Consider the following 14,194-nt stretch of genomic DNA (forward strand, 5'->3'; position numbering starts at 1 on the left):
CAATCAAAAGATAGAGGGTATCAGAGTGGCTTAAAAAACAGGATCTGGGATGCCTGGATGGCTCAGGTGTTGAGCCTCTGCCTTTGACTCCGGGTGTGATCCTGGAGTCTGGGATTGAGTCCCATAGTGTGCTAGTAGTGGGGAGCATGCTTCTCTCTCTGCCTAATTTTCTGCCTCTCTCTCTCTCTCTCTCTCTCTCTCATGCTCTCAAATATAAAATCGTTATTAAAACAACAAGATCCATCAGTATGCTGCCTACTAGATGCTCACGTTAGACCTATAGAAACCGGGAGATTGAAAGTCAGGGGATGGAAAATCATCTATCACGCTAATGGTTATGAAAAGAAAGCTGGAGAACCCATACTTATATCAGACTAACTAGATTTGAAACCAAACACTGGGGGACACCTTGTGGCTCAGTGCTTGAGCATCTGCCTTCGGCTCAGGGTGTGATCCTGGGATCCCAGGATCGAGTCCCATATTGGCATCCCTTTGGGGAGCCTGTCTCTCCCCCGCCTATGTTTCTGCCTCTGCTTCTCTGTGTATCTCTCAAAAATAAATAAATAAAATATTTAAATCTCAAAAAAGAAAGAATAACTACTGTAAGAAGAGATGAAGAAGGACATTATTTCATAATTAAAAAGACTCTCTATCAGGATCAAACAACTAAACATTTATGCTGCCAACATGGCAGTACCTAAATATGGAAACCAATTAACAACAAACATACAGGAACACACTGATAATAATACACTGACAGGGGATTTCAACACCCACTTATGGAAATGGACTGATTGTCTATGCAGAAAATCAACAGGGGAAAAATAGCCTTGACACACTGGACCACAGGGACTCAACAGATATAGTCTGGACATTTCTTCCTAAAGCAGAATACACATTCCTTTCGAGTGCACATGGGACATTCTCCAGAACAGATCATATCATGGGCCACAAATCAGCCCTCAACAGGTACAACAGGAACAAGAAGGTTGATATCACACCCTGTACCTTTTTGGACCATGACTCTATGAAACTCGAAGTCAAAGGTAAGAAAAAATTTGGACAATCCAAAAATACGTGGAGATTATGAACATCCTACTAGACAATGAATGGAGCAAACAGGAAATTAAAGAGGAAATTTAAAACAAATGAAAATGAAAACATGTTTCTTCAAACCACTGGGATGTAGAAAGGGCAGTCCAAAGAGGGAAGTACATAGCAATACAGGCCTACCTCAAGAAACAAGAAGTCTCTAATACACAACCTATCCCTACACCTAAAGGAGCTGGAAAAGGAATAGCAAACAAAGCCTAAAGCCTACAGAAGAGGGAAAAATAAAGATGAGAGCAGAAATAAACAATACAGAAATTAAAAAAACAGTAGAATGGAATAACGAAACTAAGAGCTGGTTCTTCAAAATAATTAATAAATGGAATCAAGCCTTATCCAGCCTTACGAATGAGAAAAGAGAAAAGACCTAAATAAATAAAATCACAAATGAGAGAAGAGTGATCACAATCAACACCAGAAAAATAAGACAATTATAAGGGAATACTATGAAAGAATATATGTTAACAAACTGGGAGACCTGGAATAAATGGACAAATCCCTAGAAATGTGCAAAAGAGAAAAACTGAAGTAGGAAAAAATAGAAAATGTGAACAGACCCATAACTAGCAGAGGAGTTGAATCAGCAAGGCACCTGGGTGCCTCAGTGGTTGAGCATCTGCTTTGGCACAGGTCATGATCCCGGGGTCCTGGGGAATCAAGTCCCACATCAGGCTCCCCGCATGGAGCCTCATTTTCCCTCTGCCTATACCTCTGCCTCTCTGAGTCTCTCATGAATACATAAATAAAATATTTTAAAAAGAGAAAAGATAAAAAGATGAGAAATTACTGAAATAAAATCACAAATGAGAAAAGAGAAATAACAACCAACACTAGAGAAATACAAACGATAATAAGAGAATATAATGAAAAATTATATGCCAGCAACCTAGAACCTGGAAGAAATAGATCAATTCCTAGAAATATATAACATAGCAAAAATGAAAAATAAATAAATAAGAAACTTGAAAAGACCGATAACCAGCAAAGAAATTGAATCAGCAATCAGGGATCTCCCAACAGGAGATGCTTAGATCAATAGAACAGAATGGAAAGCCAAAACAAGATACAAACATGTATCTATGATCCATTAATGGACAACAAGGCAGGAAGGAATATCCAATGGCACAAAGACAGTCTCTTCAACAAACCCTAAACCTGACCCCAGGATAAGAACAAATGGTGTTGGGAAAACCAGGCAGCCACATGCAGAAGAATGAAACTAGACCACTTTCTTACACCATCTATATTAAAAATAAATTCAAAATGGATGAAAGACCTAAATGTGAGACCTGAAACCATACAAAGAAGAAAAGATAGGCAACAACATCTATGACATAGGCCATTGGATCTTGTTTCTAGATATGCCTCTGAGGTGAGGGAAACAAAAGCAAAAATGCTATTGGGACTTCATCAAATTGAAAAGCTTCTGCACAGTGAAGGAAACTACCAAACCTAAAAGGCAACATACAGGAAGAAGGGCAAGATGGCGGAAGAGAAGGGTCCCCAAGTCACCTGTCCCCACCAAATTACCTAGATAACCTTCAAATCATCCTGAAAATCTAGGAATTCGACCTGAGATTTAAACATATATCAGCTGGAATGCTACAGAGAGAAAAGTTCGCGCTTCTATCAAGGTAGGAAGACCAAAAAAGGAGTAAAGAAACAAAAGGCATCCAAGGGGGAGAGGCCCCCGAGGAGCCGGGCTAAGGCCAGGGCGAGTGCCCCCCGGTCAGGAGAGCTCTGTCCCAGAGATGCAGGAGCTGCACCAATCTTCCAGGGTGGAATGGCGCCCGCAGGGATTCAGAGCAGGACCCCAGGAGGGTGGGGATACCCTCGGGGTCCATGGGAAACTAACAGACACCTGCACTCCCAAGAGAGTGAACCGAGCTCCCTAAGGGCTGCAGGGCACATGCATTGACCCAGGAGCAGCTCTGAGGGGCTCAGGTGGTGGCTGTGTGTGGAGGGGGCTGCGGGTTCCTGGGAGCAGCTAGGTGGCGGCACCTAGGGCAGAGGAAGAGTCTCCATGTGGAGGGGGCTGCGCAGCTCCTACAGCAGCTCAGAGGGGCTAGGGCGGCGGCTCCGTGGAGAGGTGGCTGCACGGCTGGGAGTGAGAATCCAACAGCACAGGCCCCGGAGCACAGGGCGCCATGACACAGCCCAGGATTCGGCCTCCCCCAGGACAGGCAAGGCCCGGAGGGCCCAGGACAGCAATGACGTTCCTGCCAAGAGCTCAGCAGATCAGCAGCCTCACCCTGGAGCCTCCAGGCCCTGCAGATGGACTGTTCTGGAGTTGCTGTGGGGGCTGAATACCGGTTTTCAGACCTGGCCACTGCCACTGGGGTTGTTTCTCCTTGGGCTTCATGGGGTAAACTACCCCCATTGAGGGCTTCACCTGGCAGGGGGAGAGGAGCTCCCCCAAAGGCTAACACCTGAAGATCAGCACAACAGACCCCTCCCCCAGAAGACCATCTGGACGGACAAGTTCCAGGGGAAGTCAAGGGACTTAAAGTATACAGAATCAGAAGATACTCCCCCATGTTTTATTTATTTCTGATTGCTTCCCCCACCCTTTTTCTCCCCCTTTCTTTCTTTTTCTTTCTCCTTTTATTCTCTTTTTTGCTTTTTTTAGTCCTTTTTCCTTTTTTCTTTTTCTCTTCTCTTTCCTTTTTTCTATCCTCTCTTTTTCTCTTATTCCCAATACACTTGTTTCTGGCCACTCTGCTTTGAGCAAAATGACTACAAAGAAAAGCTCACCCCAAAAGACAGAAACAGTCCTCTCTCCAACAGAGTTACAAATCAGGATTACAATTCAATGTCAGAAAACGAATTCAGAAGCACTATTATACAGCTACTGGTGGCTCTAGAAAAAAACATAAAGGACTCAAGAGACTTCATGACTGCAGAATTTAGATCCAATCAGGCCGAAATTTAAAAGTCAATTGAATGAGATGCAATCGAAACTAGAAGTCCTAAAGATGAGGGTTAACGAGGTGGAAGAACGAGTGAGTGACATAGAAGATGAGTTGATGGCAAAGAGGGAAACTGAGGAAAAAAGAGACAGACAATTAAAAGACCAGGAAGACATAAAGGAAATAAACGACAGTCTGAGGAAGAAAAACCTATGTGTAAATGCGGTTCCCGATGGCACAAAAAGGGATAGAGGGCCAGAATATGTATTTGAACTACTCCTAGCTGAAAACTTCCCTAATCTGGGAAGGGAAACAGGCATTCAGATCCAGGAAATAGAGAGATCCCCCCCCTAAAATCAATAAAAACTGTCCAACACCTCGACATTTAATAGTGAAGCTTGCAAATTCCAAAGATAAAGAGAAGATCCTTAAAGCAGCAAGAGACAAGAAAATCCTGACCTTTATGGGGAGGAGCATTAGGGTAACAGCAGACATCTCCACAGCAACCTGGCAGGCCAGAAAGGGCTGACCGGATATATTCAGGGTCCTCCATGAGAAGAACATGCAACCAAGAATACTTTATCCAGCAAGGCTCTCATTCAAAATGGAAGGAGAGATAAAGAGCTTCCAACAGGCAGGAACTGAAAGAATATATGAACTCCAAACCAGCTCTGCAAGAAATTTTAAGGGGGACTTTTAAAATTTCCCTTTAAAAAGAAGTTCAGTGGAACAATCCACAAAACAAGGACTGACTAGATATCATGATGACACTAAACTCATATCTGTTGATAGTAACTCTGAACGTGAACGGCCTTAATAACCCCCTCAAAGGCGCAGGGTTTCAGACTGGATAAAAAAGCAGGAGCCAACTATTTCCTCCCTCAAGAGACTCATATTAGACAGAAGGACACCTACAATCTGAAAATAATGGGTTGGAGAACCATTTAGCATTCAAATGGTCCTCAAAAGAAAGCAGGGGTAGCCATCCTTATATCAGAAAAACTAAAATTTACCCCGAAGACTATAGTGAGAGATGAAGATGGACACTAAATCATACTTAAAGGATCTATCCAACAAGAGGACTTAACAATCCTCAATATATACTCCCCGAATATCGGAGCTAACAAATATTTAAAACAATTAATAACGAAAGTGAAGAAATACTGGTGACATCAATCTAGGTCTTTCTACCCTCGATAGGTCTTCTAAGTACAACATCTCCAAAGAAACGAGAGCTTTAAATGATACACTGGAGCAGATAGATTTCACAGATATCTACAGAACTTTATATCTAAACTGAACTGAATAAACATTCTTCTCAAGTGCACATGGAACTTTCTCCAGAATAGACCACATACTGGGTCACAAATAGGGTCTGAACCGATACCAAAAGATTCAGATCGTCCCCTGCATATTCTCAGACCATAATGCCTTGAAAGTAGAACTAAATCACAACAAGAAATTTGGAAGGACTTCAAACACATGGAGGTTAAGGACCATCCTGCTAAAAGATGAAAGGGTCAACCAGGAAATTGAGGAAGAATTAAAAAGATTCATGGAAACTAATTGGAATGAAGATACAAATGTTCAAAATCTTTTGCATGCAGCAAAAGCAGTCCTAAGGGGGAAATACATCACAATACAAGCATCCATTCAAAAACTGGAAAGAACTCAAATACAAAAGCTAACCTTACTCATAAAGGAGCTAGAGAAAAAAACAGCAGCTAGATCCTACGCTCAAGAGAATAAGAGATTTAATTAAAATTTGAGCAGACCTCAAGGAAATTGAGACCACAAGAAATGTGGAATAGATAAACAAAACCAGGAGTTGGTTCTTTGAAAGAATAACATATATAAACCATTAGCCTGTTTTACTAAAAGAGAGAGAAAACTCAAATTAATAAAATCATGAATGAAAAAAATAAAATAAAATCATGAATGAGATAGGAGAGATCACTACCAACACCAAGGAAATACAAACGATTTTAAAAACATATTATGAACAGCTATATGGAAATAAATTAGGCAATCTAGAAGAAATGGAGGCATTCCTGGAAAGCCACAAACTACCAAAACTGGAACAAGAAGAAATAGAAAACCTAAACAGGCCAATACCCAGGGAGGAAATTGAAGCAGTCATCAAAAAACTCCCAAGTCACAAAAGGCCAGGGCCAGATGGCTTCCCAGGGGAAATCTATCAAACGTTTAAAGAAGAAACCATACCTACTAAAGCTGTTTGGAAATATAGAAAGAGATGGAGTACTTCCAAAAAGCTGTTTGGAAAGATAGAAAGAGATGGAGTACTTCCAAATTCGTTCTATGAAGCCAGCATCGCCTTAATTCCAAAACCAGACAAAGACTCCACCACAAAGGAGAATACAGACCAATATCCCTGATGAACATGGATGCAAAAATTCTCAACAAGATAAAGCCAATAGGATCCAACAATACATTAAGAATATTATTCACCATGACCAAGTAGGATTTATCCCCGGGACACAAGGCTGGTTCAACACTCGTAAAACAATCAATGTGATTCATCATATCAGCAAGAGAAAAACCAAGAACCATATGATCCTCTCATTAGATGCAGAGAAAGCATTTGACAAAATAGAGCATCCATTGCTGATCAAAACACTTCAGAGGGTAGGGATAGAGGGAACAATCCTCGACATCTTAAAAGCCATGTAGGAAAAGCCCACAGCAAATATCATTCTCAATTGGGCAGCACTGGGAGCCTTTCCCCTAAGATCAGGAACAAGACAGGGATGTCCACTCTCACCAGTGCTATTCAACATAGTATTGGAAGTCCTAGCCTCAGCAATCAGACAACAAAAAGACATTAAAGGCATTCAAATTGGCAAAGAAGTAGTCAAACTCTCCCTCTTCGACAATGACATGATACTCCTAGAAAACCCAAAACCCTCCCCGTGAAGATTGCTATAACTCATACAGCAATTTGGTAGCGTGGCAGGATACAAAATCAATGCCCAGAAATCAATGGCATTTCTATATACTAACAATGAGACTGAAGAAAGAGAAATTAAGGAGTCAATTTCATTTACAATTGCACCCAAAAGCATAAGATACCTAGGATTTAACCTAACCAAGGAGATAAATGATCTATACCTAAAAACTATAGAAAACTTCTGAAAGAAATTGAGGAAGACACAAGAGATGGAAAATATTACATGCTCATGGATTGGCAGAATTAATATTGTGAAAATGTCAATGTTACCCAGGCAATGTACACGTTTAATGCAATCCCTATCAAAGTACCATGGACTTTCTTCAGAGAGTTAGAACAAATTATTTTAAGATTTGTGTGGAATCAGAAAAGACCCCGAAAAGCCAGGGGAAGTTTATTTTATTTTATTTTTAATTTTTATTTATTTATGATAGTCACACACGGAGAGAGACAGAAGCAAAGACACAGGCAAAGAGAGAAGCAGGCTCCATGCACCGGGAGCCGTATGTGGGACTTGAAACCGGGTCTCCAGGATCGCGCCCTGGGCCAAAGGCAGGCGCCAAACTGCTGCGCCACCCAGGGATCCCAATCCAGGGGAATTTTTAAAAAGAAAACCATATCTGGGGGCATCACATGCCAGATTTCAGGTTGTACTACAAAGCTGTGGTCATCAAGACAGTGTGGTACTGGCACAAAAACACACATAGATCAATGGAACAGAATAGAGATCCCAGAAGTGGACCTTGAACTTTATGGTCAAGAAATATTCAATAAAGGAGGAAAGACTATCCATTGGAAGAAAGACAGTCTCTTCAATAGATGGTGCTGGAAAATTGGACATCCACCTTCAGAAGAATGAAACTAGACCACTCTCTTTCACCATAAACAAAGATAAACTCAAAATGGATGAAAGATCTAAATGTGAGACAAGAGTCCATCAAAATCATAGAGGAGAACACAGGCAACACCCGTTTTAAACTTGGCCACAGCAACTTCTTGCAAGGTACATCCATGACGGCAAAAGAAACAAAAGCAAAAATGAACTATTGTGACTACATCAAGATAAGAAGCTTTTGCACAGCAAAGGATACAGTCAACAAAACTAAAAGACAACCTACAGCATGGGAGAAGATATATGCAAAAGACGTTTTAGATAAAGGGCTAGTTTCCAAGATCTATAAAGAAATTCTTAAAATCAACACCAAAGAGACAAACAATCCAATCACGAAATGGGCAAAAGACATGAAGAGAAATCTCACAGAGGAAGACATTGACATGGCCAACATGCACATGAAAACATGGTCTGCATCACTTGCCCTTAGGGATATACAAATCAAAACCACAATGAGATACCACCTCACACCAGTGAGAATGGGGAAAATTAACAAGGCAGGAAACCACAAATGTTGGAGAGGATGCGGAGAAAAGGGAAGACTCTTACACTGCTGGTGGGAATGTGAACTGGTGCAGTCACTCTGGAAAACTGTGTGGAGATTCCTCAAAGAGTTAAAAATAGACCTGCCTGACGACTCAGCAATTGCACTGTTGGGGATTTACCCCAAAGATTCAGATGCAATGAAACGCCGGGACACCTGCACGACGATGTTTATAGCAGAATGTCCACAATAGCCAACTGTGGCAGGAGCCTCGGTGTCCGTCAAAAAATGAATGGATAAAGAAGATGTGACTTATGTATACAATGGAATATTACTGAGACATTAGAAACGACAAATACCCAACATTTGCTTCAACGTGAATGGAACTGGAGGGTATTATGCTGAGTGAAGTAAGTCAGTCGGTGAAGGACAAACAGTGTATGTTCTCATTCCTTTGGAGAATATAAATAATACTGAAAGGAATATAAGGGAATGGAGAAGAAACGTTTGGGAAATATCAGAAAAGGAGAGAGATCATAAAGACTCCTAACTCTGGGAAAAGAACTAGGGTTGCTGGAAGGGGAGGAGAGAGGGGGGTGGGGGTGAATGGGTGACGGGCACTGAGGGGGACACTTGACAGGATGAGCACTGCGTGTTATTTTGTATGTTGGTCAATTGAACACAAATAAAAAATAAATTTATTTTTTAAAAAAGATCAAACAACTACATATTTATGCTGCCAACATGGGAGTACCGAAATATAGAAACCAATTAACAACAAACATACAGGAACTCACTGATAATAATACAATGACAGGGGATTTTAACACCCACTTATGGCAATGGACCGATCGTCTATGCAGATAATCAACAGGGGAACAATAGCCTTGACACACTGGACCACAGGGACTCAACAGATATAGTCTGAACATTTCTTCCGAAAGCAGAATACACATTCCTTTCAAGTGCACATGGGAAACTCTCCAGAATAGATTATATCATGGACCACAAATCAGCCCTCAACAGGTACAACAGGTACAAGAAGGATGGTATCACACCAGTACATTTTCGGACCATAAGGCTATGAAACTCGAAGTCGACAGTAAGAAAAAATTTGGACAATCCAAAAATTCATGGAGATTATGATCATCCTACTAGAAAAGGAATAAAGCAACCAGGAAATTAAAGAGGAAATTTAAAACAAATGAAAATGAAAACATGTTTCTTCAAACCTCTAGGATGTAGCAAAGGCAGTCCTTAGAGGGAAGTAGATAGCAATACAGACCTACCTCAAGAAACAAGAAGACTCCAATACACAACCCAACACTACACCTAAAGGAGCTGGAAGAGGAATAGGAAACAAAGCCTAAAGCCTACAGAAGAAGGGAAAAATAAAGATGAGAGCAGAAATAAACAATACAGAAACAACAAAACAGTAGAATGGAATAATGAAACTAAGAACTGGTTCTTCAAAATAACTAAGAAAATGGATTAAGCCCTAACCAGCCTTATCAACAAGAAAACAGAAAAGAACTAAATAAATAAAATCTCAAAAGAGAGAAGAGTGATCACAATCAACACCAGAAAATAAGACAATTATAAGGGATACTATGAAAGATTATACGCAAACAAACTGGGAGACCAGGAAGAATTGGAAAGATCCCTAGAAATGTGCAAACGAGCAAAACTGAAACAGGAAGAAATAGAAAATATGAGTAGACCCATTACAAGCAGAGGAATTCAATCAGAAAGGCACCTGGGTGCCTCAGTGGTTGAGCATCTGCTTTGGCTCAGGTCATGATCCCGGGGTCCTGGGAAATCATGTCCCATATCAGGCTCCCTGCATGGAGCCTCATTTTACCCCTGCCTATACCCCTGCCTCTCTGTGTCTCGCATGAATACATAAATAAAATCTTTAAAAAAGAAAAAAGATAAAAAGATGAGAAAGGGGATCCCTGGGTGGCGCAGTAGTTTGGCGCCTGCCTTTGGCCCAGGGCGCGATCCTGGAGACCCGGGATTGAATCCCACGTCGGGCTCCCAGTGCATGGAGCCTGCTTCTCCCTCTGCCTGTGTCTCTGCCCCTCTCTCTCTCTCTCTCTCTCTCTGTGACTACAATAAAAAAAAGAAATCTTAAAAAAAAAAAAGATGAGAAAGGACCCAAATAAAATCACAAATGAGATAAGAGAAATAACAACCAAAACTGGAGAAATACAAACGTTTATAAGAGAACATTATGAAAAATTATATGCCAGCAACCTAGAACCTGTAAGAAATAGATCAATTCCTGGAAATATATAACATAGCAAAAATGAAAAAGGAAGAAGTAAGAAACTTGAACAGACAGATAACCAGCAACGAAATTGAATCAGGAATCAAGAATCTCCCAACAAGAGATGCTTAGATCAATAGAATAGAATGGAATGCCGAAGCAAGATACAAACCTGTAACTCTATGATCCATTAATCGACAACAAGGCAGCAAGGAACATCCAATGGCACAAAGACAGTCTCTTCAACAAACCCTAACCCTGACCCCAGGATAAGAACAAATGGTGTTGGGAAAATCAGGAAGCCACATGCAGAAGAATGAAACTGGACCACTTTCTTACACAATATATATAAAAAATAAATTCAAAGTGCATGAAAGACCTAAATGTGAGGCCTGAAACCATACAAAGAAGAAAAGATAGGCAACAACGTCTTTGACATTGGCCATTGGATCTTCTTTCTAGATATGCCTCTGAGTTGAGGGAAACAAAAGCAAAAATACTATTGGGACTTCGTCAAATTCAAAAGCTTCTGCAAAGTGAAAGAAACAACCAACGCTAAAAGGCAACATACAAAATGAAAGGAGATATTTGTAAACAACACATCCAATAAACAGTTAGTATGCAAAATACGTAAAGCAAATATAAATCTCAGCATCCTAAACACAAATTATCCAACTGCAGATGGGCATAAGACATGAATGGACTTTGTCTCTGACAAGACAGCCAGATGGCCACCAGACATCGAAAGACACTCAGTGTCACCCATCATCAGGGAAATGGAAATGAAAACCACAATAAGATGTCACCTGAAAGCCATCAGAATGGCTAAAATTAACAACAGAAGAAACAACAGGTGTTGTTGAGGCTATAGAGAAGAGGAAGCCCCCTTACACTCCTGGTGGGCATGCGAACAGGTGCAGCCACTGTGGAAAACACTGTGGGGGGTCCTCGAGAAGTTAAAAATAGGGGATCCCTGGGTGGTACAGGGGTTTGGCACCTGCCTTTGGCCCATGTCACGATCCTGGAGACCCAGGATCGAATCCCATGTCGGACTAACAGTGCACGGAGTCTGCTTCTCCCTCTGCCTGTGTCTCTGCCTCTCTCTGTGTGACTATCATAAAAAAATTTTTAAAAAGAAGTTAAAAATAGAGCTACCCTACGATTCCAAAATTGCAGAGCTATGTATTTACCCCGAGGATACAAAAGTCGTTTAGTAGATTCCAAGTGGGACAAACAGCCCATTGTTTGTAGCAGCGTTATCAACAACAGCCAAACTGTGGATACAGCCCAGATGTCCATCGACAGATGAATAGGCAGAGACGATGTGGTAAATATACCCACTGCGACATCACTGGGTCATCAGAAGGGATGAAATGAAGCCATTTACAATGACGTGGGAGAAGTGGAAAGGACTTATGCTTAATGAACTCAGTCAGTCAGAGAAAGATACCAAATACCATACAATTGCATTCACATGTAAATTTTAAGAAACCAGACAAACTGGCAAAGGGGCAGAGGGGGGATGAGAGAAGCAAACAAAAAAACACACTCTTAACCACAGAGAATAAACTAATAAATACCAGAGGAAGGTGATGGGGATGGGGAATCAGGGGATGGGGATAGTGGAGGGCACCTGTGGCCAGTACCAGGCGTTGTATAAAAGGGTTGAATCACTATGTGGTAAACCTGAAACTATATCATTCTGTGTATACAAACAGGAATTCAAGTAAAACTAAAATAATAATAGGTAGTATTGATGAAACATGTATGCACTAGAGATAAAATCAGAAAGGCAACTGAAAAATCCAAATAAAGTCTTTAGAGCCACAAATCCCCTCCTTAGCTCAATTCCGGAGAAGCCTGCCATGTCTTTTCTGACCCCAGCAGAAGCCTGGATTTTGATTCTCTGGGGAGGCCACTGACTTGGTGGAGTCAAGCTATCTTTGAACCCAAAACCTAAATAGAGTGCATAAAACTAAACTGCCCAAGATACTAGGAGTCCCAGTGCAGGCACATGTCAAGACCCAAACTCTAACCATTCACAGACATAACCCTAACCCTACACTTAATCCTAATGTTAACCTAACCCTTAAATAAGACCCATCACTAATAGAAACCAAACACAAACCCCAAGACCAAAACACATTCACTGAACCTACCTGCCAAACCTCAACCTAACTCCTAAACCTATTCTAAACCCTTAACCCTGACCCCTACCTTAAATCTAACCCTAACCCTAACCTCTAAACCTAAACTTAACTTAATGTACTCAAATCCTATTCCTGACCTTAACCTGTACCCTAACTCTAACCCTCTAATACTAATCCTATCTCATACCCCAAACTTTACCCTAACCCATACCCTAAAACTAACCCCTAGCCCACTCCCAAAACGTATCTCTTACCCTGTTCCAAAACCGTACCCTGACCCTGACCCGGACCTGTCCTTAACCCTAACCAAGCAATAACCCTAACCCTAGTCCTAACCCCTATCCCAACCCTAACCCTCGCCCTAATTCTAAACCTAGCCCTAACTATAACCCTAACCCCTCACACTAAACCCTGGCCCTAACTCACTCCCTAACCCCTAACCCTAACTGCAAACCTAAGCCCAACCCTAACTCTAACCATCACCCTAACCCCAACTCCTAACCTCCTGCCCTAAACCCTAGAGCCTAAACCCTAACCCTAACAGTAAATCCTGTCCCTTACCCTAACCCCCATCCTAACTGTTAAATACTGACCATTACCCTTATGCCTCAGTTAACTTCTAATCTGTAACCATAAGCATAATCACTAACACCTAACATATAACCTAAGGCTAACCACCAACTGCCTCCCCTCCCCTAACCCTACCACTCATTCTATCCTTTCACTTACACTGTGGTTCTGAGGAGTCCCTTCTGATGTAGACGTGGCCCCCAATGGCTCCTCCAAAGTCCTCCAGGGGGTCCAAGCGAGCCGGGCTCCTGTGAGTGTGGACATGGCCCAACGTGTTCCTGAGTCATAGTCAGCAGGTCCTGAGGACGCCGGGTCTCCTGTCACTGTGGACTATGTCTCACATCCTCTGGAAGTCTCACAGCAGGTCCTCAGGACGCCGGGGGCTCCTGTCAGCCTGGACATGGCCCCATGTCCCCTAGAAAACTCACCGCGGGTCCTGAGGGGGCTGTGGGCTCCTGTCAGCATAGACGCAGCCCCATATGTCCTGAAGCCAAAGTGCTGATCCTGAGGAGGATGGGGTTCCTGTCAGGGTTGACGTGGCCCCACATTTTCCTCAAGCCTCACCATAAGACCTGAGGAGGCTCGGGGCTCCTGTCAGCATGGATGTGGCACATAATCTTCCCAAACCTTCACAGTGGGCTCTGAGAAGGCTGGAGAATCCTGTCAGTGTAGATGCAGCACCCACATTTTTCTTAGGCCTCAACACAGGCCCTGACAAGGCTGGGGTCTTCTGTCCCCATGGACGCATCCCCATATTTCCCCAAGTCTACACCGGGGGTCCTGAGGAAGTCACCGTCCTGTTGTGTCGATGTGGCCCCAAGTCCTCCTGAAGTGTCACCAAG

The sequence above is a fragment of the Canis lupus genome, chromosome 23 (genome assembly GCF_048164855.1).
Source record: "Canis lupus baileyi chromosome 23, mCanLup2.hap1, whole genome shotgun sequence".
NCBI classification, from domain to species: domain Eukaryota; kingdom Metazoa; phylum Chordata; class Mammalia; order Carnivora; family Canidae; genus Canis; species Canis lupus.